The sequence below is a fragment of the Apis cerana genome, unplaced genomic scaffold (genome assembly GCF_029169275.1).
Source record: "Apis cerana isolate GH-2021 unplaced genomic scaffold, AcerK_1.0 Chr0_AcerK, whole genome shotgun sequence".
NCBI lineage: Eukaryota > Metazoa > Arthropoda > Insecta > Hymenoptera > Apidae > Apis > Apis cerana.
In genome coordinates, this window is record NW_026893558.1 from 4565483 (window position 1) to 4589782 (window position 24300).

Consider the following 24300-nt stretch of genomic DNA (forward strand, 5'->3'; position numbering starts at 1 on the left):
TCCTTTTTAGTCAAAGATAGCAACGATATCTCTAGGAATCTCGTGTGGGTCGAAAAGCTCAAAATAATGTGACACTACTAGGTGGTCGGCCCTCGTGATCGGTCATTGCATGGGTCCCAGTTTGCCATACAGGCGTCCATGGATTCGTCGTCGAGATCTCGCCGATTGACGGCTATGGCGCTCTAACGGTCGATCATGGGTACTCTAACTTCGATGCCGAGACTTGGAATTGTCTAAAAGACAACTTAGGTACGTGGCGGGGTGTTTTACTCGATAGAGCAGTTACCAGGCTGCGTTCTATTGAGAGACTTAGCCCTATGCTTGGGGATTCGTCTTGTCGGTTAGACGAGACCCCACGAAATATAAACAAGAAAACTATAAAGAGAGAAAAAAAGCAGAGAGAAAGAGAAAAGAGACGCAAGAGAAAATGTATATACATTCAATCAAAAAACTAACAGACAATGTGTGTACGCGCGATAATATAGTAACGATATGTTATTATATTATCCGTGAGTAACATACATATAAAACTACATGATAAAATAATAATATATTACATATAGTATATTATTAAAAAAAAATTTTTTAAATTTCAGAAAACAATACGCTATTAGAACTTATAAAAAAAAATTTTAGCTGGTACTAATAAAAAAAAATTTTTATACTCTAAAATAGAAGCAATTATTGGAATAATGAAAGAACATTCGCGATGCAAAGCAATATGCCACAGTAAAGATCGAATTTATTAAATAGAATAAAGCGGCGCGAACCGACATGACCAGGAACTTTAATCCAAACAACCAAATAATGCCGAAGCGATGTGACTAAGAAAATAATCGCGAACAATAGGATGGTACCAAAACGACGTGACCGGGGAAATTGTCGCGAACAGTAGGATGGCATCAAAGCGACGTGATCGAGCAGATTGCCGTAAACAAAACGGATGCACCGAAGCGATGTGACCAGGATCATTAAAATAAAAAATCAATGTTATTAGAAAATTGAATAAATACAGAACGTAACATCGTTGAATCGTAACATATAGTACATTAATATTAATATAGGAAAAAACGAAAGAAATGTAATTATATTATTGTATTAGTGTAATTAATAAAAATAATGAAAATATTTATAGTGATAGAAAATCCCGAAGGAGAATAAAGTTGGAAGGGAGAAAAAAGGGGGAAGAGGAGAAAAAGAAAGGAAATGTAAATATTTATGGATATTCATAACAGATATAAAATATAAAATTAATGTAAAAATATAAAATAATTGTATCCATAAAAATATTATACGCGGGTACACGTTTCTATTTAAAAAAAGGAAAAAAAGAAGGAGATAAGAAAGGAAGAAAGAAAAATAAGAAGAAAAAAGTAATGATAACGATGATGACGATAATAATGATAATAATAACAACGACAATAATAATAACGGTAGTAGTAGTAGTAGTAGTAATAATAGTAGTAGTAGTAGTAGTAATAGTAATAGTAATAGTAGTAGTAATAGTAGTAGTAGTAATAGTAATAGTAGTAGTAGTAGTAGTAGTAATAGTAGCAGCAGCAGCAGCAGCAATAATAATAACAATAATAATAATAATAATAACAATAATAATAATAATAATAGCAATAATAATAGCAATAAAGGATTTCTCAGAACCAAAACATGGAATGTATACGGACAATGATAATAATAGGCAAATACGAGTTTCTTGGAAGTAAGATTAGAAAATGGAAGAATTATCATTCCAAACGTTAAAGCTATATTGCGGGGAAAATATCTAATCGGGGATATTGGAGGAATATGTATAGAACCGACCTGATCGAATAAGTTCGAGCGATACTTATAGAACGGATGAACTAACCTGATGAGTAAGTTTGAGCCATACGTATAGAATGAGCAAACTGATATTACCGGGGAATTGCGCAATACGCGTAGTTCGGGCGAATCGATCTGACCAGGGGATTGCGCATATGATCAGACTACCGACGTGACTTAGATATTTTTATCTTAATTTCTCGAAAAATAACTTTATAACTTGTATGTTTTTTTCATTAATCAATTTATATTCATTAATCAATTTATATTTATCCTTCGCAATTTTTTATATCGTTAATTTTTTCTTTTCTTTCATCAAAAATTGATTTTTCGTAACTTTTCTTATCGAGAAGAAAAAAATTTAATTTTTTTGTAAAAATCTATTATTGACCTTTCATTTATACCGTCCTGTTAATATGTTTATAATTTTTTTTACCAATTTATATAATGATAATGATGATTGATCGAAATCTAATTTCCAATGTACCTTTTGCTCGATCTATCGCTATAGCGGTTTTGCACCAGTAAGCGGCCGTGCATTAGTCGGTTCGGCGCCGATATGATGACCGACTATTCGGTTACTATAAGAGAAGCGACGGTCCGGTTCGGCTGGGCGGAACAACGTCGGGCGCGTGTCTGTCCTACGATCTCGAGATATGGTACACCGCTCCTCGGGAAATACTTCCTCTGTTTCTGTCCGTTCTTACCGATCTTTCTCCACACTGCAGAGCCGCGAGTCGGTGTCTATGACCGAATGACTCTTGTACAGTTGATAGGGAGAAGCTGGTGACCTGTATGCATGGCTTTTGCCATGTATACTTGGCATTAACTTTTAGCTTCGAGCGATCGGATCTTTCACCTAAGGATATTATTAAGGGTACGAGCGTATTCTTGTTGACTTGCACATTTCGTATGATGAATTTCAAGTTTGTAAAAGAGAGAAAAGAAACAACATGCGATGTTATTATTACACGTTATTAAAAATCACAATATTATATTATGTTTTATATATATATATGATATTGTGAAGTATGATTCTTGAAACTATGAATGATCAATGATATCATGGGAGCATATTATATGGGAGGAAATTTTAGTAACATTGGGATATGCTTCAGCGTGAATTTATATTACGCTTTTTGAAATTAAATTATATTCTTTAAAAGGTAGCCAAATGTTTAGCATGCTTGATACGTAGTCGAATATTTACAAAGACCTAATCGATATAGCTATAGTCGACCGGCAAGGGGGCACCAATGACGAAAAACATATATATATATATATATGTAAAAATTGGCAAAATATATTAATAAGATCCCTTGTTGATCTTGCCAGTAATCATATACTTATCTCAAAGATTAAGCCATGTCTCAGTGTATGCCGAATTAAGGCGAAATCGCGAATGGCTCATTAAATCAGTGGTTCATTAGATCGTGGACACATTTATTTGGATAACTGTGGTAATTCTAGAACTAATACATGCAAACAGAATTCTTCTCGGAGATGGGAGGAATGCTTTTATTACATCAAAACCAATCGGTGGCAGACGGCTCATCCATTCATCCATCGTTTGTTTTGGTGATTCTGAATAACTTTGTGCTAATCGCATGGTCATCTAGCACCGGCGACGCATCTTGCAAATATCTGCCTTATCAACTCTCGATGGTAAGTTCTGTGCCTACCATGGTCGTAATAGATAACGGGGAATCAGGGTTCGATTCCGAAGAGGAAGATTCCTGAAAAACAGCTACCATATACAAGGAAGGCAATAGGCGTGCAAATTACCCATTCCCAGGGGAGGTAGTGACGAAAAATAACAATACGGGATTCATCCAAGGCCCCATAATCGGAATGAGAACACTTTAAATCCTTTAACCTGTCCACTTGACACGGCCGGCAGCTTTCGGAAACCAAAGCTTTTGGGTTCCGGAAAAATATGATGGCAAAGCTGAGAGTTAAAAGATTTGACGGAAGGACACCACTAGGAGTGGAGCCTGCGGCTTAATTTGACTCAACACGGGAAATTATAATTAATATACAAACATATAATAATAATACAAACACACATACACATACACACATATATAATTATTGATACAAATTATAAATTTAATCTGCACTAATCAGTTATACGAAATAAAAATTTTTTCTATCTTTGCATGATATCATAAACAGGAAATGTAAAAAGAAAAATGAATAATAAATATTAAAATCATGTTACAAACTGCTATGAACACACTAGTAATTAATATAATAAACATACTTCCAAGATGCTTACTTACATCAATACTATATCATGAAACAAAAGAGGATAATCATAATTTCAATCATATCAAACATAAATAATAGTAAATTATTCTATTCTTAAAAATTGAATTTGTTTCTGGAGCGTATTATCAATACTTTTTATTACACTATTACTATGGATTTAAAGAACACTTAGATCAGTTGTTAAATTAGTTTCTAGTGATTTGAAACAGAAAATGAAACACAAATTTCTTCAATATATTAAATAATGATAAATTGCCATAAAGCAGCATTTATAATCAATAACTTTCTCTAAGATACACCACTAATACAAAAAGGGACTCTTTTTCTTTTCACTCTAGTTTCACGTTTTCTCCATCTAAAAATCTATTTTGTGAATTATTTAAAAGCGATCGCAATTTTTTCATTTTCAGTGATTTTGATTTCACAAAAGATAGTGATATCTTATCTTTCTTGTGCTAGTATCAAGGAATTCTGCAGGACACTTGTTGTACAGATTCATCCAACTATTTCAACATATCAAATATTCTAAACAACATTCTGAGGATCCCAGATAAAGATCATATTTTGCAGAATCATGTAGGTTTCTTTTTCCTGAAAAAATCAGCAATGATAAGGAATCCTGCTTCTGCATAACATCTTAAGCCTGTCTGTCTGTGTACATTGATAGTGTGCAGTGACAGGCATTGGATGATGGATGTTTTTTTTTCTTAAAAAAAAAAAAAGAATATTTATATATTTATTACATTAAAATCATTGACATTAATATTTGTTTTATCCCAATAATATATATAGAGTTTAATTTTTAATTTTATAATCTTAGGAAAACTTACACAATATTTAAGAACATTAGAGTCAAAATTTGCTTCACCACTTTCACAAGAAAACACAATGCAGTGAATTCTAATGAAACCAATGTTGTCATATCATTACAAATTGTTGCGTTTATTAATAGCAATTGAAAAAATCCATGGATCTTTGAACCTTTATTTCGATTTTATCTTCTACAGAAAAAACATTGACCAATCGTGCCTGTAATAAAGTTACATGTGCTTCGGAATTGAGGAATTTTCTTTTTCCACCAGATTCTTTAAATACTGCATGATAGAATTTGTTTTTACAACACAAATCACGAGATTAGACCATTATAAATTCCACATTGTCGATTATTTACACGTTGTCGATTTCCGTCATATAGTTAAATAATATTAATATTATAGATATTAGTAATATAGACAATTAAATCTTATTATAGGACAAGATATATTTAAAATGGATTATTATTGTTATTACGAATGTTTATCAATATATTTAAACACAAAAATTATTATGAATTTAAATATTTCTGCATTATTATAATTCTTCTAATTATATCGTATAATTTTAAAAAGTATAATCTTCAAAATAACGAAACTATGAATAATAAAATTGGAGAGAAACTATATGTGAGATTTATATTTACTTATGTTCTAAAATTCTATTATACAAACAGTTGTTAATTTATAATTTTATAATTGGTTTATAATTGGTAAAAGTATTCCACAGAAAAACAGTTAAATTATTTACATTTTCAAATTAAACAAATAAAGAAAACTAAAGAAAACTAAAACATTTATTCAACTTAAAGCATTTATTAAAATATTTATTATTTCATACCATTCATTTTCTTTTTTTATTTCTTTTTACTGTCAAATTTTCAAATTTCGTATAGGTTATAATCATTAAGATTACGTGTTATTTTGCATTATTCGTAGCAATCTTTTAAAAGTATGCATTAAATTTGTTGTTTATATATTTATAATTTATATTTTATATTGTATTTTTAAATATATTATTAATATTATTATTAATATATGCGTATATTCATATATGTGTGTATATTCATATATACGCGTATGATTTACAAAATATAAATTCACAGAATATCTATTACAAAATAATCAAACATGACGGCAAAAAACGACATTTAGGTTAAATAACCTAAACGTATTTTAGCTCTTCTACAACAGCATATATGTGTATACAACATATCGATCATATTGTTATAAATTAATAATGTATCACACCTGTTAACAATATTATTTTAACATAATTTTGATATATATTTAATTTTAATTAATTAATTAATTATCAAATATATGATATCATGAATTTATTTATCAACAAATAATACTAATATTACCAGACAATATATATGACTGTTTTTCATGAAAATATAAATTATTTATAAAAATCTTTATTTTTCTTTAATTTTTATCTTATCTTTGTAAAAGGATATGTATATAATCACAAAAAATAAAATCAGTTTTAATTTGTTTATATTAATTTAGATAATATATCAGAACGAAATACTTTTTTTAATTTAAATGTAATCCACATCGTGTAAAATTTATTCTTCTTTTTCATTATTAACTTGTTAATAAAAACATTACATATATAATTATTCGCAGTTTTCATATACATTACACAATTGAATTTGTGTTATCGAAATCGACGATAATTTTTTATATGAAATATTGCGAGCATAATAATATGAAACCATTTTTTTTATGGGATATCGTTTCAAAGCAATGAAATCAATTTTTCAAGTTTCATTATTATTTTTCTTTCTTTATATACTTTCTTTTTTATATACTTTATATACTTTCATTTCGTAATAATTCGAGATAATACAAAATTTTAAATTATAAAATATTGAATTCTAACTCTATCATCGGAGATAGAACAAAATATATTTCTAGAAGAAATTGTATGCAAAACATAGAAAAATAAGACTTGATTTCACATACTCAAAGAAATTTTTTTCCAAAAATAAATTATTTTATATATAATATTTTAATATACTGCTATATATAAGTTTTCATTGAAATCAAATCTTTCATAATAATTCAATTTCTTTATTAAGGTGGTAAAAAAAAGTTTGTGACTATAGATTAAATTACAAGTAAAACCTCGATTAATCAAACTAATAGTAGTAATATCAGTAGTCTAAGTATGTAATATAATTTATTAGATGATCCAATAATTTATATTATTGTGTTTCATGTGAAATATGTTGACAGTTTTAATGTATACTAATGTATACTAACCGTTTATATACATATACATATATATACATACGTTTGTTTCAATCAATTTTTTCAGTTTTTTAATTTCTTTTATTTCTTATCTGTCAAATTATTTTTCAAGTTAGTACCATATTGCATTTTATTTCAATGCTTCTTTTTTTCTCAATGTTTCTAAATGCGTAGAAATATGCATGTTAACGAAAATATCATCAGATTTATATTTATTTTCGCTCATAAATTTATCTTCAATTTTTTTCCATTTGTTCAATTACATATCGTTTAATATCATTTAATATCATTTTCAAACTTCTATCTAATTTCACCATGCCAATCTCTATCATTGTCTATCATTGAATATATGTTAAATATATAAAAATATAATATATAGATATCATATCCTCTAATAAGAAACGATCGCTTTCATCTTCAACATTTTCAACGATATTGTGTGATAAAATTATAGATTCTAAATTGAGTTCTTGAATTCAAATAAAATCTATTTCCACCTTTCAATTATTAAAGTATCATCTCAAAACATGTCTATCCGCATCATCCGTAGCTAGATTGCCGAGATCTAATATTTTATTTAAGTAAAATGAATATTTTAAGAAAAATTAATACCAATCTTCTTACCAATGCTTACTTGTTCATCCTGTTACGTGATACGTTCTTATATACGTTCTTTTATAAATCATTTTGATCTGAAAAATATTCTTCTGACAATCTTGTATCTTATTTGGCAAATGCACAAATGAAACGTAAAAAACATAAAAATGTATCATAACATATAATACTCTTGTCTTAGGGTAACCAGCTACAGTCGAACGTAAAGAGCAATGTTTCCTGCTTGCAATGAGCGGAGGAAACAATATGTATCTCTGTTATCTTCGCAAAACAATTGTTTTAATGATGCAATATTCAAGACATTCTAAAATTTCCACTTTTTTATTCGATTGTAGCATATGAACCGCTTGTAGAAGAGTAACCAGCTAAAACTGAATGTAAAGTGCAACATTTCTTGCTTAAATGAGCCAAGAAAATTCTTTTTATTTCTTATACATATTCTATACTCGGTTCAATAGTGCCCAAATCTAAAAATTCTAAAATTCCCTCTTCCTTATATCATCATAAACGTCTTGACGTGGAACAACAAATAAAATGGCGTCTTGTTGGTTTGTACATACATACGTGTGTGTGAATGTATTTTTCCATTGGCTTCGCGTATTCCGTTTTGATTTCGTTGAAAGTGACGATTTTTCACAGATACGTCGAATTCTGCCACGAAAATTCGATTTTGATCAAAATTGTGGCTTTTCGATGCTAAAAACGTTAAAAACCGCCAATTCGGATTCGAAAGCAAACAGAAATATGACATCGAACAAAAACATGCCATATCATGTCAAATTCTGTCATGAAAAATTGATTTTGATTAAAACTGTAACTTTTCAATAAAAAAATCGTTGTTACAGCGAATTGGGGATCTGGAATGATTTAATTATTAAATTATAAATGTTTCATAAAGTTTTAGAAATCTTAATTTTAATTTTGTGTTAGATAGAATACCGATAAATTAAAAAAAAAAAACAAAGATGCGCGATAGTACCGTATCACATTTTTGTTTACTCAGTAAACGGAGTTATATAATTATCGTACTCAATACCGAATATTTGTTGGAAATAAATCTTAAATAAGTTAAATAACAAATTATGTAAATTTGCATAATTAAAAATTATAAAATTTTTTTTAATTATAAATATATTTCATAATAATATTATAATATTTATGTTCATTGTACATTACATTATACTAAAATTCAGAAATATTCATTTCTATATACATTTAAAAAAGTTATATTATATATATTTACTTTTTGTTGAGAAGTTCTATGTAAGAGATATTGCGATATATAAGTGACATTACTATTGCATCTAGTTGAGCGTTTTCATTCTTCAACTATTTCATTTTATATAATGTAAACTTAAAATGTTTACAACTAAATTAAATCTTAAATATATATGAACTATCTTCATTATTTTGATTTCCAATCTTTAAAATGTCCTATATTTTTATAAATATATATATTTATTATATATATTGTATATTTTAATATTTATTATTATTATTATATATTTATTAGTGCAATTGTATAAATTATCATAACTGCGTCATGCAAATAATGTTTATAAATTATTTGTCACAGCTTTGGAAAATAATTTTTTATCTTCAGATATTTCTAAATCAATAAAAGGTTAAAGAAATAATTGCAGAATTGATTTATGAATTTCAAATTTTTTTTTATTATCTCATATAATATAGATTTACATATATTTTATTAGATTTTACATATATTTTTCTCTTGATTCATTTTATTTAAAATATTTATATAGAAAATATCATCTTTTTCTTTTTTCATAGAATATTTATTTACAGAATAATTCTTTTTTAGAATACTACGAAATGACTTTTTTTAATGAATGTTAATTGATATTTTTTTTTTTAAGATATAAAATTTTCTTTAATGCTGCTATTGATTTAAGAAACTTTTGCTCGAAATATATTGCAATATATAAAAAGATTATTATATGCGAAATTTATAGCAAATCTATTTTTAATTGATAAGTAGTTTCTAGATTATAGAAATATATAAGATATTTTTATCTTTGTTTCATTTTTCTAAAAATTGTAATTTTCTAAAAATATGATTGATTTTATAATTATTGACAATGCATTCGAGATCATCTGAGATGTTATTTGAATTATTGTAAAATATTTTACAGAATAAGTTATATAAGATAAATAATCTTATGAAAGAAGTCCATCAGTTATGTAATACAAATGATATTAATATAAGATATGAAATACAATCACATATTGCACGTAAATTTGTAATTCTAATAGATTACTATAATAGAAAATATTTTATTCAATATGTTCTTCAAATTACAAGGTATGTTTGATTTTACAGCAATATCTAGAATTTCATAATTTTATTATGAAATTTAATATTAAATTTAATATTTAATATTAATTTGTACAGATAGCCTCAGACAGTAGATAGCTCTCAAACATTTTTAATATTTTGACTATCTGTCTGATAAATTATTACATCTTAGAAATAATGTAGTAATAATTAATAATATAATAATATCAAGCAAATTAGATATTATAATTTCTTTTCATTGAAAATGTCATTATTGATATGAAATTTCATCTATGTCCATTATTAAATGTTTTGAACATATTGATATATTGATATATTGATATATTGATAGGATTTGAACAATATATTTATTTATTAATTTGAACAATATATTTTAAATGTCAACATATTTTTTTAAATACTTTAAAATTTACCTTATTATATAATTTCCTTTATATTATATAAATTATTGGAAAAATTATTAAATCAGATTAATCAATATGTTTTTATCATCTAGATATTTTTAAGAATCATAAAATAATTTTAAAAATTAAATATTTTTGATAATTCAATAAATCAATTAAATATGATATAATATTAAATGAAGTTTATTAATGAATTTTTAGTATTCTGGAATTTATCCTTTGAATCATGTTTATAGCGATGTATGTATGTAGCGATATCTTTTACTTGGTTCAATGACTAATGTAAAAACAGATTAATTTATTATAATATTTAATTTATATAATATTACATTACATACTTAATACAATATTACTTAACATATTACAATATTACTATATAATATTTCTATATAATCTTATTGAATCGTTAATCTTAATGAATAACGTAGTAAATTGTTATTATCTTTGTATAATACTTCTAACAAATATTTAATATTTTAATATGAAAAAGTGAAATTTTAATATTTTCTTCACTTAACGATAAATTTTTTATAGAAATATTACCACTACAAATAAAAGATATTGTAGAAAAATAATATTAATTTTTTAATCAAAATGAACATCATGAGACACAATATATTCTTTATAAAAAAAATTTACGAAAAATGTATAATATGTAGTATAATAAATATAAAAATTGGAAACATAAATAATATACAAATATTGATATACTAAATTTGTGATGTTTTATATTATACTGTGATATTACTATTATTTTATACTATGATATTTTTACATGCGACAAAATCATTGAAAATTATATCCGGGATTGCATTTTTTGATTGTATATATATATAATTTTCTGATTGTAAATACAATAACAATAAATCAGAAATCTTTTTTTATATATTTGTTTTCTGAAAGAAAAATTTCATTAAAATTTATAGACTTATTTTCTTATGTTATTTAAAATATTTGAAGCTATGTTTTTCTCCTATAATAATTTATTAGATTGAAAAAATAATAATATTAATATTATTTCATTTCCTATTTCTAACTTATTTCTTTTTTTTTATCTATTAAAGGCACATTTATTTTAAGATCCTTAAACTTTCACATGAACTTAATCAAGCATATACTTATCAAATTCTATTAAACATAATAGTGGAATTTTTATTAATACTTTCTACATTTATAATTTATATTTTTATTTAAAATTATTCAACATATCAGAACCATTATCAAATTATAGGATTTTTGATATGGATTTTTTTCAATTTAACAAAAATTATTTTTATAAATAATCATTGTACTAATTTGTATAGTGTGAAGAAAGACTATATTTATTTATATTATATTATATTATATTATTACTATTTATATTATTTATATTTTAAGAGAAAAATTGATATAAATTTTATAGGTACAAATAACAGCACATTTACTTCGACAATTGGAAATTTGTTATTTAGATAATTCTATTAGGGATGAGGTAAGATCCATTTATAAGGATTAAACTTGAATTTATTGTGATTTACTTCTGTCAAAGTAAATCTATATTCCTTTCTTTTTATTAAATTTCATAATTTTGATATGTATGAAAATAACCATTTTGTGTGTTTTCTTTACACATAATAAGTGAATACTTTTAATTTATCAAATACCTTTGATATTATATTATTGAATTCTATTTATGCTAGTTTATATTAATAAATTATTTGTTATTGACTTTACATTGGTTTATGCAGATGATTTATAAAATTAATTATAAGATTTATTTTCTGATATAATATAATCTAAAAACTACTTATCAATTAAAAATAGATTTGCTATAAATTTTGCATATAATAATCTTTTTATATATTGCAATATATTTCACGAGTTAAAGTTTCCTACATCAATAATAGCATTGAAGAAAATTTTATATCTTAAAAAAAAATATCAATCTGTAAATTAACATTCATTAAAAAAAGTCATTTCGTAATATTCTAAAAAGGAATTATTCCGTAAATAAGCATTTTATTAAAAAAAAATATGATATTCTCTATATAAATATTTTAAATAAAATGAAAATAATATAGAAAAATATATTTATAATCTATGGTTTCTTTGAAATTTTTCTTCTTTGTAATAATTATTATATGAGATAATAAAAAAAAAATTTGAAAATCATAAATCAATTATTTTTTAATCTTTTAAAGTTATCGATTTAAAAGTATTTGAAGGTAAGGAATTATTTTCCAAAACCGTGTCAAATAATTTATAAACATTATTTGCATGATGCAGTTATGATAATTTATACAATTGCACTAATAAATATATAATAATAATAATAAATATTAATATATACAATATATGTAATAAATATATATGTTTATAAAACTATAGGACATTTTGAAGATTGGAAATCAAAATAATGAAGATAGTTCATATATATTTAAGATTTAATTTAGTTGTAAACATTTTAAGTTTACATTATATAAAATGAAATAGTTGAAGAATGAAAACGCTCAACTAGATGCAGTAGTAATGTCACTTATATATCGCAATATCTCTTACATAGAACTTCTCAACAAAAGTAAATATATATAATATAACTTTTTTAAATGTATATAGAAATGAATATTTCTGAATTTTAGTATAATGTAATATACAATGATCGTAAATATTATAACATTATTATGAAATATATTTATTATTAAAAAATTTTATAATTTTTAATTATGCAAATTTACATAATTTGTTATTTAAGTTATTTAAGATTTATTTCCAACAAATATTCAATATTGAGTACGATAATTATATAACTCCGTTTACTGAGTAAACAAAAATTTGATACAGTGCTATTGCGTTTCTTTTGTATGTTTTTAGTTTATCAGTATTCCATCTAACACAAAATTAAAATTAAGATTTCTAATACTTTATGAAACATTTATAATTTATTAATTAAAACTTATCAAACATATAAAAGCTTCTTCATTATTTTGATATTTAAAATTCACCGAAATAATTTTCCCTGTACTATTTTTATAGATACTCTTTACTTCTGTACTGCAACACAACAATTAAGATATCAGGTTATGCAGGTCAAAATATGTAGTCATATTTTCATTAAATATTGCAGTACGAAAGATATGATTAATCTCTCGATCATAAATTATAAATTAATTACTTTCATTAAAATGGGAGAAGTAAGGAAGTGTATAGAAAGATATATGTATGTTTATTTTTGATTTATTATTTCTTTCAGAAATGTGTTACAATTTTAACGGAAAATTTATTAATTGAGATTATAATTGTGACTATGAACTGTGATTACATATTCTCAATATAAATAAAATTCTATCGTTTGTCTAATTTGTTGATTCTGACGTTAAAAAGAAAATTATCAAACAAGACAGATCAAAAAAGTTTGTAGAATCGATATTGTGAGAAAGCACTTTAAGATATTTCGTTATCAGTCTAAATTAAGAGAGCAGAAGAGAAAAAGACAGGCTGAAACGAAAGTTATGGAAAGGAAAATGAGAGTGCGCTGCAAATAAAAAAAAGCAAAGAAAGAGAAAGAGAAAGATGGTTTCGTCGCGAAATAAGTCTCGCCGGTAAAGATACGATATCTGGATCGTTCTGACATTCCCGTACGAAGGGTCGTACCCCTATGTTACCGTCTACGATACAGAAAAGGGCCCTATTGTAACTTACAAGTCAGTATCTCGGAGATCTCTCTCAGCCAGCATTCGTCAGACCGTATTACGACCTTTCTTTGCACTGCTTGGTTTCCGCGCCCCTGTCTCCTCCACATCCCGCTTAGAACCGCCCCCATTCGTCCGACCTCCGCAAGACAGCCATTGTGTTCTCTATTAATTACATTGTTTTACCACCCCAATCTTGCCAGGACCTGCATACCCGGTTATGGTCGAAGACTATGGTCGAAATACCGTGGATCATGAGCTACAGTCTCATCGCGACGTACAAAAGCGTTCATAGATTGTCAGTCTAGGAAATTGGCTAATTCGTCACAACGAGTTTTCCCCATTAACCGGTTTACCACCGTTTAATCCTTCGTTTACGTTAATTTACCCAGCTGTTGCGAAATAGAGACGAATATGATACGATTTTCTAAATAATTCTTTATTCATTGGAACCTGTTTATCCGAAATATTTTTACGATTTGATGAAATATTAAATATTCTTCATCAATTTCATCAACCGCCACCGTCGAGCAAGTTTATCAAGTGAAACTCGTCATATAACGCCCTCTTTCGTCCAACAACAATAACGAAAGCTCTTTCGTACGAACGGCTATGGAAGAACGATAGTACTGGAAAGATGGTACACAGAAACGAACGTTCTCCAGCTCCGGGACCTTGATGCTGATTCTCGTGTATTTATCCAGCTCTCTAATTTATTCAATGTGTCTATTCACTTTGCAATGCCGCCCTCGACGCTCTAGTGAACGCAATTAGGATTTAATAGCGCATATTTTATCTCAACGACAAACTCGTCGTATTCGTCGGGCGACGCTAATACGAGGCTACATTTTACGTGACTGTCGAAAATTGGATTAACGCCAGTGGATGGGAAACGTGGACAATTATGATAAAGTTGAACAGAAAGATTATAGATGTAAAGAAAAACGAGAGAGACATTGTCGTGTCGCGTTTTTGTTATCGGATAAAAAAGATAAGGGAGAGAAGAACGAAAAATTTCGAGTTTAAAAAAAAAATATATTAAACGTATGTAATATTAAACCAGCTTATTTAAATATAAATGTGAAAAATATTTCGTAAAATGTATATCTTGAACAAATATATCGTCATGCATTCGATGGTATGGAATTCGATCCGCGAATTATTCCAACTGATTTACGATTCTACAACAACGTGGCGGTAACTTTATGGAAGACACGTACATGTAAAAAGTAAAAAAAATAAAAAAAAATAGAACCGCGAAGAAAAGGAATCTGGAAATAAAATAGAACGAAGAAACGAGCACGAGACACAGACGAGAGAAGAGTCGGGGAAAATCGTGGACGATGCTCTCTACGCCAAGGCAACCAGCCACATGTTGCTCTCTTTTAAGCCCCATCCTTAATATCGACAAACGAATACGGCTGCCGATCTACCGGCAACAACGTGCATGCATGTATGTCGCGAATTCGATACCTCGCATCCAGTCGATGCTAGTGAACGCGTATTGTTACAGTGTCTGCTTTGAATTCAAATAACGTATCTCTCGCCTTCGATATCTCTCATTCACTCTAACCTTCATTCTTCGTCTCGTTCTCGATCTCTCTGGTCTATCTTCCTTTTATAGTGCTATGTATATATCCCTATTACCTGCTTTTCACACGTGTTGTCTCTTTGTAGCTTTCTTCTTTTGTCTTTTTGCTCGCTCTCACGTACGTTTAACGTATATGGCCCGTAATGAATCGAGGCAGAACATGTCAGATATGAGAGAACCTTTTCAACCACCGCGATGTCTAATTATATAATATCATCTTGATATTGAAATTCGATATCACGCATTTCTCGCTTTCAATATTGCGCATTACTCGTGACATTAAAAACCTAGTATTACTGTTATTTCAAAATGAATACGATTCGCGGTTGTTTTCTAACTAAACTAAAATAATATAATAATATTATACTGTAAACGGTCAATTTTGAAACGTGGAATCGTAAAAGCGAAGGATTTTATGTAACGTACGTTACATTTTGTTTTTCTTCTAGCGATACAGAAAAGCTAATAAATCGTATCTAAGATAGCCAATCGAGTATCTCAAATGATATCTCATCTCGTGCATTTCTCATCAGTGAATATAGAATACAGAATTTATATTATTCTGTATAATTTTGAATTTTTGATCGAATTGAGGCCAAAATTGCAAAGATCGGGAGTCGTCCGTTTTAATGAACGACATTAAGCGCAAACGTTGTTGCGACGAAACGTAGTTCTGAGCACAGGTCATTATCCAACGGTAGAGTGATATCATATAGAGTGATATAACGGTTTTAATGCGAGGAAGGCATTAGCATTAATTTGAGTTACTGTTTATTTATAATGAGTTAATGTTAATTTACGAAGTAGCCGGCATCGCGTAGGCCTGCCCTACAACCGACACAACCCTACAACCCACTCCTCGGCTCTTGCCCCTCTATCCGCGACAAAAGCATTGTTTCGAGCCGTGCTTTTGTGCTCAATTTGCATTTCTCTGCTAATACATTGCGGTTTATAGCCGCGCGGCAGTCGCTTTCGCGGTAAACTGCATAAAATACGAGTACTCGTTTCACGTCTCGCGATATTAGGGCGGTACTCTAACCGCGAATGTGTTACTTGCGGGAAAAAACACAGATTTCTCCTTTTTACGAGGATATTTCGCGAGAACCAACAATGACGTGTATAACATGCGGATATCGTCCACACTATTTTAATTTCTAATTTCGCATTTTCTCTTCTATCAAAAATACACCGATTATTTTCCATAATTTCATATCGAAATTTAAACGCCATCCTTGATATACATTCAATATAATTTTAATAGTAATTTCATTTGGTACGTATTTCCAATATTTTTCTAATCATATCGATAGTTCATTGTTTCATTTTACATTTCATTTCGTTTTACGTATCAACATATATGTATATATAGTTGATCGTAAAAGTATCCAAAAAATATCCATTCGATATTCGTTGTAATTACACTTTATGTATATAAAATTGTATATTGGCACATTGTAAAAAGAAATCATTTCTATATGAATTTTTGAGTCGTCATCTAATCGCGTATTCTTCGTAATAAAATATGTATTTCATTTTAAAAGCATCGATGTTTCACGCGCAATGATATTTGATAAAATCGACTCGAGAAAGGAAGTGATCCCCAACCACATTTATCTCCACTTGAGAAAAGAATGAACGCTTGTCCTATGGGTGAGCACTTTGCTCCACGATGCCTCCTACGGATCTCTTGAACTCATCGCACATCAATATTGTCTCGTTCGAGTGGCGAATGACGACCGATCAGTTTGTTCGATAATAGACTCGTAAAGAAATATATGACTGGGTTCACGATTATTTCAAAAACATTCGAAACGTATCGATGTTATAACACATTATAATTCGATCCGATTATATTTTAAAAAATATTTTAAAGTCTAGGATCGGTTTCGAGTTCTTGGTAAATAGTAGTTCGCCTTAGTGAAACGAAAATCGGTACGAAAATGATATAACGATCGGATATTTTATCGGATAGAGAATATTCTAATTAAAACAGAGATCGATTACGTCAAGACGCATAATTTCGTATCGACTGTATTAGTAGACGAATCGATTCATCACGTAGATGTAACGCAATCTTGGAGCCAATATCCTTGCATATAAATCACATGTCAGCCATTGGAGACAAAGACGAATATCAGTTCGATCGGTAGATGTGTTCCTGAATTATTCGATATTCTCGGGAAACTTGGTAGCGAATGTAGCCGTTAACGTACCAACCGTTTCGTTTTAAGTTTTGCCCAATTCTTTCGCGTAATCAGATTTCTATATATTAGAAATAGTAAAAATGTGAATCTTGTATTTTATACGAAGATCTATGTATCTCCATATGCGAGGTAATGGAAATAAAACGTAGCAGACGTTTTCATCCGTTTGAAATAATCGTTACGAATGCGCGCATTTAAACTTAAACTTCAAAAAGAACAAATCTCTGTGTGATTACGATTTTCACTTTCATTTTCAATTCTTTCTTGAATCAAAATAGTTTTTACTTTATTTTATCTTATTTCTTAATTTTATTCCGTAATACACTCGTATACGAACATATATTTTTTGGATTTGTTCCGAAAATTTTGATTCCGGAAAATTGATAAAACAAAGAAATTAAGAAATTTCATCGATAATTCATTATTCGTTATTTGCGAGATAAGTTGGCGGACTGTTAAAAGAGGGAAAAAATCCATGTAACGAAAATTTTTTCCAGAAACCATAATGGAAAATGTGTCGTCGGTTAAATGCAACACCTAAGATTTACTCGGTCAATGAATGGGGGGGAATGACTTTTGGAGCGGAAAAATATCTTTGAAGAGAAAAGTATTATATCTCGTGGTTCATCCACCCGAGACCTCTCACAATTTTCACCTCCATTTTCTCAAGTTTCTGCTTCTCTTTTCGATCAACCCCATGCCCGTCAACCAACCCAAGAGCCATTACCGGCCAGTGTCAATATCTTGTTACCGGCATATACCGTCGCGATGTGACGCGACGGCAGCCGTCTCCTGTTTACTCTCCTGTGGTCGGCCCATTCTACTCCTCCTCTGCACCTCCTCTTCCCATAGTTTCCGTCTATTATTAACATTCTGGTAACGATCACGAGATATCCCAAACGCGCAGAAAATTTCCCAACGAATTTTGCATTCGCGATTTTAACAGCCATTAAGTTTCGTATCATCGATTTTACCATGATTAAACGCTATCTTTTTTTTCTTTTTTTTTATATTTCAAATTCGTACAGTTGAATCTATCTGTCATATATATTTTATCTAATTTATTTCTTACGTACAATTCATAAAATTCGTAAAAAAAATCAAAATCATAAAAATCCGTATGACTTTTAAACGATAAAAATTAATAAGAGTGTTTTTAATAAAAAATTTTAATGTTCCTTTCTTAAAATGTATAACATTCCTTATTTTCGGTATACGTTGTTCTTATCATTATTTATAACGATCGTTTGAATCGCGCGAGAATATCTAGGAGAAATAAAAGGTGAATTTTATCTCGAACACGGACTAATATCATTTTTAAGCCACGACTCGTCTCGAATAAACGAAGCCATTTTTTCTCGTGTCTAGTCCCGCGGCAAGAGTGTGATTCCCCTTATTCCTCTCTCGCGAGTAAAGGAATCAGAGGGAAAGAAACACACGGGAAACTATTGCGTGGGATGCGATGCGTATATAGTCGATCGATAGCCGTGGAAACGCCCGCAGGATCTATCACGCAAAAATATTATGTCATATATCTGAGGCTAAATGGACTCCAGACTTGTTTACGAGTTACGGGATTGTTTCCAGAAGATTTTCGCGATATACCTATACCCCCAACGGGGTTCAACGGGTGACGTACAAGTATGAAAGACCGATCTCCGAAGTCCTTGACCGTCGATTTATTTCCTTCTCGTGAATCTCGGACGTTTTATTACTTTATTACACGAGATATCGTTCTGCGTACGCCTATTGTCGCTCAACGAGAGGAGGGAGAAGGGACAATAAATTTTTATAATCAAAACCGGTGTCAGACGATCTCTCGATATCGCACATATGCGTGTAATATGAACGCGATAAGAGGTTTCGGATATATTCGTGAATCTCTTATCTTCGAGTCAGGAGTAATAATTCGTCCAGTACGATACGAGACTCCCGAGAAAATTCGTAGGCAATTTGATCTACGCTCTGTATCGTAAAAAGTACCGTAATATTATCGTAATATTATCGGGAAAATATAGATATCTCTGGTTTGAAAAATCATTTTCGAGGCACATCAACTCATAATCGATTCATAATCTTAAAAATTCTTAGATGCATTATATCATATAGGAGGGAATTTTCATCGCGGAATTAATTTTCGATCAATTTTATATATATATATATTGTAAATCACACGCTTTCAAATAATATACAGATATTTATCAAATAATTGTATAAATAATCGATACGTATATTTTATACAAGTACACGTGCAATAAAGAAAATGAAACGACATACATACACATAGTATAACTTGAAACTTAAAATCCTCTTTCGCAAACTGCTCGTACATGCGAATTTTACGCATGTTACTTTCTCTCCTCGTATTTTTCAATTGCCCTGATAACGAAACAATCCCGGCGATAGCGGCGGTTTCAATAGCGTTTCAACACAGCAACCCGCACCGTGCATACCCATCTGGTGTACCTTCGTTCAACTATACTTGTGTTTCACTTGTGATCAAACCCTTCGACTGTCGATTCTTCGGCTATATACACGTATAATGACGTATAAAGCCTTCGTTCAATTACCCCAACTTTCATCGTTGGTCCCTGATTGAACCATTCGATGTCTTGGTTCCGTTAAACGCTCAACGCGCCTAATTAGACAATTCCCTCTGCTTCGGCCGCGATACGCACATCCCTTTGCCATTATTTCATCCATCAATATCGAAAAATCGCTATAATTTTTCATAAACGCGTAAAATGTTCCGTTCCTTAACTTTTCTGTATCTCTCTGATTTTTAAATTCGATCGCAAATCCATTTTTCCATAGATTTTCAATATTTAAGTTCCCAAATTCCGGAGATCTATATACAAAGTTCCAAGCGAGTTCACTAGAATAATTTCTTCTAGAACGTTTCGAAAATATAATTAAAAAGTCAAATTTAAAATGTATCGAAAATTGAATTGATTTGAAACTAACTGACCAACGAAAAAAAAAACTTTGACGCGAAATATTCAATTGCACGGGATTCAAGTTGTCCTAACCAGGGTTGAATTGGAAAGGATTGAAACACACGTGACGACGAGTGTGTGAGCAATGCTGGCGAGGCATTGTTCGCTGAAAAAATTCGTGTTCTCGTGGGTAGATTTTCCACGACATAGCACCACTCCATTCGTTTCTCCCCGTCGTCTATGTATCTATCTCTCCGGTACCCAGCGTTCTTTTACAGCCCGCTCTGTTTCCGACCCTCTATCATCCATCCCCTCCTCTTCAATTCTCATGACCCAGACTCGCGAGGCCATTCGACGTGATTTACGCATCCGACATTCAGATGACCGCATTCGCACGAGGCGAGGAATATCCAACAATATCCGCATGGCTACGGCCACCGACAACGAGGCTGCAGCGTGGAATTCGCTCGCTCATTTCGTTTTTCTTTTTCCTGTCCTTCGTCATGCGCCGAATCCAGCAACATGTTATTGCGTCCCTACGCTATCCCCCCTCTCATTCGTATCCACGTATACTAGCCGCATTTTGAGAGGGCGGCCACGCAAATCCATCCACGCTACACGCTCTTTTGTTTAATACAATAGAGAGGAGTCTATCCCGATCGTATCAATCAACTCGATCAAACTCGAAGTTTAGACTCGAATCGATCGGTCGGAAAATCCAAATTTCCAACTCTTAAATTAAAGAAAGAGTAAATTCCTGCCTTTTATCATTCTAATTCACCATTTTTACACAATTTTTTCTTCAATTTTTTTTCTCATCGCATAATCGGAATAATTTAATCTTTCAAGTAGCGAGATTTTATATATATTGACCAAAATTGAAATATAAACATTATATTATAAATTAAATTATATTATTTAGAAATAAAACTTTCTATATCTTTATTTAAAATATCACAGTTGCGGTGAGTTTTTTTTTTTATTAAATCCGTAATAGCAAAAGTCACGTGGACGATAGATGGCTTAGAATTTGAAAGTTACACGAATGAATTGGGTGGATCTCGTCAATCTGCGATCCTACAGAATACTACCTCCCCAGGTCGCCCAGTTTAATCCTTTTTCCGAACTCGTAGAATTAAAAACGTCCATTGGAAATTATAACGTCCAAGAGGAATGTGGAATTCAAAAGATAAGCAGGAGCATAACTTTTGGACGGGCGATGTAATTCAGCCGACCGCCAACCACGGATCGTTATGCGTCCCTCATCGCTCGTAACACAACTATCTCGAAACTTGTTTTTTCTCCTTTATTTTAACAGAGGTGGCGGACCGACTACCTCTTCTTTCTTTTATCTCGCATTCGACGCGCTCCCCGGTGGCTAATTTGCCGACCAAGAAATTTGGAGGTCGTAGTAAGTAATCGATGCAAATGATCCACGCCATCCACATCCGATTATCGGTTTAAATTCTTTGTCAAATTTCACGACGACAATTACAATATCTCTCAACCGACAAACCGACTAAAAATCTACAAATGTATCTATCCACTATATATCCTGTTTCCATTATTATATCGTATCGTATTGGTCAGCCGTGAGGCAATGTATGTACAATGTAGAGGCATAAATCGATGACGATAGAATACGGGACAACGATTGACGATCTTCGATCTTCGATCGGAATATCTTCTCTCCCGCTCCTTCGCTCCATGCTAAAATTCGCATTCCTGCTTTAAAATTAATATCGCGGAATACATTGCAATTAAATGTTGGCTTAAATAACGCTCTGACGCACAAATTCAATTAAACGCAATGTAAATGTTCCGGTACTGGTACTGCTGTAGATACTGTATATATTACTGAATTGTTGAGCGTTTGACCATGGTACGCGGTTGTTTCGATTTTAGGTAGCAGGTGCACCTTTATTATTTTCATTATTACGAACACGCGTGGTAACCGCACTTTAAAAATTTACTGACCATACAATATTCGCTACAATATTCAGTAGAATATTCAAATCAATTCCCGCAGAGCAAAATCGAATATTAATTCAAATCGGTTCAATTACTGAAAGGGAAATAAATATTCTTAACTTTACGGCTAGCTTTTGTTTCCAAGCACAAAATAAGAGCTTCCAATGTTAATTACAAAGAGTTTTTCATTTCCGGATCGATTTTCGTATTATCCAGTTTCGTATCGCGGTTCCTTCGTTCAACCATATCGGAATGATTGCTGCTTCAATATTAATTAATGGAACTATTGTGTTCTGTAGCAGGATAAAATCGTTCGCTTGTTTACCGTGATATTTCAATGTGCCACAAGCAAAATATTCAATCTATTGCTCGGTCTATTTTCTTCGTCTATGTGCTTGTGCCGCAACAACTACGCGTATTTAATATCTCGATACGTCGATTCGATGCGTACGATTCCAACGGGCGTGGGATTTTTCCCCCATCAATTCCTCTTTGGAAAAATTTTCTCTGCAATCCTCTAGACTTTATAATATCAAAACTATCTATAACTATATATAAATCGTGATATACAATTGACGCGAAATATCGAATTTGCCAAAAAAGCGTTTTCTTACGTTTCTTTACGTTCAACCAGTTCGATACTAACTTTACGCGTTTACCGTCGCAGTAGGTGATACGGATGACACCAATCTATCTTCGGAACAGCAGTACTACTGTTACTCGGAAGGGTGAGTGACGTAATCTGTTCTGAATCCTGACTCGCAACACCCTACGAGTCACCCTTTGCTCCCTCTATCTATCCGTATTCTAAACCAACTTCAATGGCAGGCATCACTTTGCAACTGCGGCAAGATAAACCTCCAATCCTTGACCCCGCGACTTAACTACCATCCACAATTTACATTCGACTTGGCGCGTTCATTCCAGTTTATAAAACTTTACCTCCCGTACACGCACGTCGATTCTCAGTAACAATTTCTCGCACGAGTTCTTATCGTTCTTGGGATAATTGCATATATCCATTGCATTAGCACGAAACATTTCACCATGATATATCAAAAATGTGGATAAAATATCGATCCTGTTCGTCCTGATATGTCGTGCATTCGCGAATAATTTATATTTCTGTTTCTTTCCTCGTACGCCGTATATAATAATAAATTCTCAAAGCGAAATCATTGATCGCATTCGCTAATATAATTCTCACGAGACTGGTAATATGAATCGGTCAATTAATCGTTTCTACGTAGACGTCCTGGTCTATTCATACTGGAAAATCTAGCTGACCGATATATTTGAGGACCGAGGACAACCTCGAAATACGCGCATACATATATGCGGATGAAAATATATTCTGGCATATATTCCTTCAGGGGATCTAGCTTAGGGACGCGAGTAGGATATCTGTATGAGTGGTAAACCCTCGGATAGCGA

General features: G+C 30.5%; 1 long non-coding RNA gene across 1 annotated transcript in view; it reads left to right on the forward strand.

Annotated features, from left to right (window-relative positions):
• Positions 1–24300, forward strand: part of LOC133667556 (uncharacterized) — a 445540-nt gene that overhangs the window by 136267 nt on the left and 284973 nt on the right. The window lies entirely within an intron of this gene.